We start from the raw sequence: 4,045 nt of genomic DNA, 5'->3' as shown, positions 1-4,045 counted from the left end.
CAGTTTAGCGACCCCTAGTGGTGACATGTCTATATTTAAGCAGAGCATGTGCTGTTCAGCCATTATGTTGTGAGGCGTTTGAGAGGGCACACAGACGATACCAATCTCCATCCACACTTCATTTATTCTTGGAAAAGGCACTGTCTGTAAGTGTTTTTAAATGAATGTTCTTTTTGGTGTTTATTTTTGGTTGTGTTGTTGTATTTGGAGATGTTAGATGAGTGTGTGTATATGTAAGACTAGTACTCTTCAGCTTGTTGGATTCACCTAATCTAGGCATTTATTGTAAAGAATTTTTCAATAATGATGCATTTTAAAACTTGTGTGATCATTTGCATACTAAAGGAAATGTGAGATGTGTGCCCTGTAATGTTGTTTATGCTATTGCTATGTATGCTGTGCTATTTACAATTGAAAATGGATGTATTGGATGTTGCTTATGCACATCTATGCTTCTATTGTTGTTTTTTGCAGTTTTACACCGCTTCCATTAAATTGCACTTGGATTCAGTTATTGTCTTTGTTGGAGGAGTGTTAAGCTTGCTGCATAGCTATGTATGTGTACACATAGTGAGGGCAGTAAAGTAAAAAGACAGTGCCTTTTCCAAGAATAAATGAAGTGTGGATGGAGATTGGTATCGTCTGTGTGCCCTCTCAAACGCCTCACAACATCTCCCTCTTGCACATTTGGTTTTTCCTCTGTCCACTTTCGTCTTTTCTGGAGACCACAGATTTACTCACTTCTCCATCTTTTCCAGAATTCGTTGGCCAAATGCTGGACTTGACGCCACTGCCGTCTATAGAGATCACTATCGTCAAACTGCCCTGGAGGTACAGTATGTACTCCAATCTTTTGCGTAAGGAGCATAGCAGGAGTAAGAATAAGAGCTTGTTCTGGATCAGAAGACACAGCATTTAATGGTCTTGAGTTTACTATTGCAGTAACTTCTGCCATAAATGTTGTTAAAACTTCATGTGTAAGTTTGGCAGATCCGAGTTTGAGAAACATTGCATCGAGAATACGACGAGATACTCCAATCATTCTCTCCCAACTACCTCCCATGTGTGAGGAATGTGGCGGATTGAACAACCAAGTACAACCTTGCTCTGAGAGATAGTTTTCCACAGGTTTGTTGGCATGCTTAAATCCAACCTGTAGTTCTTTACTGGCCCCTATAAAGTTTGTCCCACAATCAGACCTCAGTTGTTTCACAGGTCCTCTGATTGCAAAGAATCGTCTAAGGGCATTGATAAAGCAAGATGCATCCAGTGATTCAACAACCTCAATGTGAATGGCTCGTGTACTCATACACGTAAAAATGACTGCCCAGCGCTTGCTATTATTCTGTCCTCCTCGTGTTCTTCTTGTAGTGACAGACCATGGACCAAACACATCTAGACCTACATAAGTGAATGGAGGATCGGTGCTCAAGCGATCAACAGGTAGGTCTGCCATTCTCTGTTCTTCCAACCTACCCCGTAACTTACGACATGTTACACAGCCATGTATTAGACTACTGATACATCTCTTGCCACCTACAATCCAGAATCCAGCTGCCCTAACAGCTCCTTCAGTGAAATGGCGGCCTTGGTGGCAAACTCTTTCGTGGTAGTGTCTGATGAGCAGAGAAGTAACATAGTGTCTACCTGGAATTATAATTGGATGCGCTTCATTTGATGGAAGTTGTGCTTTTGACAACCGTCCTCCAACTCTAAATAGACCTTGAGAGTCAATAAAGGGACAGAGTTTGACAAGGGCGCTTTGTTTCTGAATAGGTTTCCCCTTTTTGATGCACAGCATTTCCTCTGAATAGATCTCGGTTTGAACAGCAAGAAGAATTTTAGTCTTTGCGTCATCCAATTGGACTGCATTCAAAGGTTCCTTGCACATATGCCAGCCGTGGCAGGAATCCTGTTTAACTACTTTTGAGAAAGAATGAGCTATATGTGAGAGTCGTGCTACAGCTCTAGAAACAGATGTCCAGCTTGAAAACCTTTCAAACCGTGCACTTCCGAGGCATGGAGAAAGGTTTGTTAAACATGCCATTACCTCAGGTCGCACATCTCACATTTCCTTTAGTATGCAAATGATCACACAAGTTTTAAAATGCATCATTATTGAAAAATTCTTTACAATAAATGCCTAGATTAGGTGAATCCAACAAGCTGAAAGACTTTGAGCCACAGCCAGGGAACATGTCGCACCCGAGGCCTTGGTTAGGGCTCGACCACTTCAACAACCTCAATGTGAATGGCTCGTGTACTCATATATATAAAAAGGTTAAAAAGTCTTGGTCAAAAGGCTTTGAAATTTTACATATTGTCATTGAACCATTGAACAAAACACATTGTGGTCCGCACAAACCATGTGTATCTTCGCTGTATTTAATGCAGTCTGGGTTTAAGAAATGTAGAAATGTTTCTGAGAATGCTTTATGTGCAGTGTCACATGAGTTTGCACCATTCACAGGCGGGTGCAGGGGTACCATGGGAGCTGGAGAGAGCAAATCTAGTCCTGATTATGACTTGCATCTTCAGATATGGAGATGAGGTCAATCCAGTTCAGGTGAGATGAGAAAACCATCTTCAATGTACCATTACTATAGTTACAGTTTGAAATAACGCTCTTTAAAATAAAGGATCTTTATTGGCATCTCTGGTTCAATTTTTGTTCAATTTTCTGGTTCAACCTTTAACATCCATGGGAACTTTCCTTTGGACAAAAGGTTCTTTATAGTGGAAACATTTTCATGTTCTTCACATTGAGGAAAAATGGTTCTTTTAAGAACTGTTCACTGAAAGGTGAACCCAAAATAGTTCTTTATGGCATCACTTTGGAACCTTTATTTTTTTTAGAGTTTAGGCCTTTTTTAAAAATCAGGATGTTTGAATTTGAATGTTCATTTATTGTGGTATGATATTTCCACTCTCAGGATCTGGATCAGCTGAATCAGCCTCTAGCCCTCTTCCATTCTCTGAGTCAGTCGCGTGCCCGTGAAGAGGCTCTACACTTTGGCAGATTCACCTTCCTTTCCTTCAGTGCCAGCATGTCATCCTCTGGCTTCAATTCTACAGCCATACCTCCTTTAGCTTTCCTGAGCTCATGGGACTGCGTTCACTTCCCGGTCCTGTTTAATGTGGGTTCTGAACCTCACACTCTGGATCCAGACTGGGCTCCCTGCTTACCTGAAGGTGGGGTGTTTGTAACCAGCACAGGTCTTGACCAATTCGGCCCCATGTCTCTAAGGTCAAAAAAATGCAGCCACACGAGGCCATTGTCATAAAACTGTTTGAATCTGACAATTCTTAAGACAAGGTTTATGTTCGCTTATTAGTACACTTATGATATTTAGTTTTGCTTAGCTGTAACTAAGAGTAAGTATTTATTACAAGTAAATTAAATCGTGTCTGTTTACACTAAGTGCAAGTAGCCCGCCTTTTTGGCACAGGCTATTTACACTAACTCAGTCCACCAACGTGTGGTAGGGTTAGACAATATTGCAAAAACCTATTAAAAAGCTGTTCCAGTGGCGTAGATAGTAAAGCTTGTAGAAGAAATATACTCTTTGACCTGATCGACTGAAGTTCGAATCCCCCTTTTGCCAAACTCATTCTTCTCCCTTTTCACATCCCATATCAGATCAGAAAGGCAATTATTTTCAATACAAATGAAGGAAATAATCAAAAAATTGGAAAATAACATGCCTCATGGGTGTTTATCGGTTAAGGTTAGGTTTAGGGAGGGCTTATTGTCCCAAAGCGGCATCCATTTAATAATTTTAATAAAAAGTATTATTTACACTCAATACATTATTGCATACCATAATTTGCACTAGTAGCCTAGTATAAACAGCATGTAACTACTATTATTGCAATGGAAATACTCCTATTTTTGCATAATGTAAACAGAATCTATCGCTATTTGCACTTATTGTAAAAAGTATATAGTTAAAAATGACTGCTATTTTCAATTAGTGTAAAAGAAAGCCACTGATATTTGCACTTAGTGTAAACAATATATATTGCTATTTGCACTTAGTGCAAA

At 39.8% G+C, this 4,045-nt stretch overlaps 1 pseudogene; it reads left to right on the top strand.

Moving 5' to 3' along the window:
• LOC107567268 (uncharacterized) overlaps window positions 1–3,310 on the top strand; it is a 15,515-nt pseudogene extending 12,205 nt beyond the window's left edge.
• Window positions 3,311–4,045: the final 735 nt, after the last annotated feature.

The sequence above is a fragment of the Sinocyclocheilus grahami genome, unplaced genomic scaffold, assembly GCF_001515645.1.
Source record: "Sinocyclocheilus grahami isolate Dianchi unplaced genomic scaffold, SAMN03320097.WGS_v1.1 scaffold1139.1, whole genome shotgun sequence".
Lineage (NCBI taxonomy): Eukaryota > Metazoa > Chordata > Actinopteri > Cypriniformes > Cyprinidae > Sinocyclocheilus > Sinocyclocheilus grahami.
The sequence above is the reverse complement of the archived record's forward strand: the minus strand, read 5'-3'. Positions and strand labels throughout refer to the sequence as shown.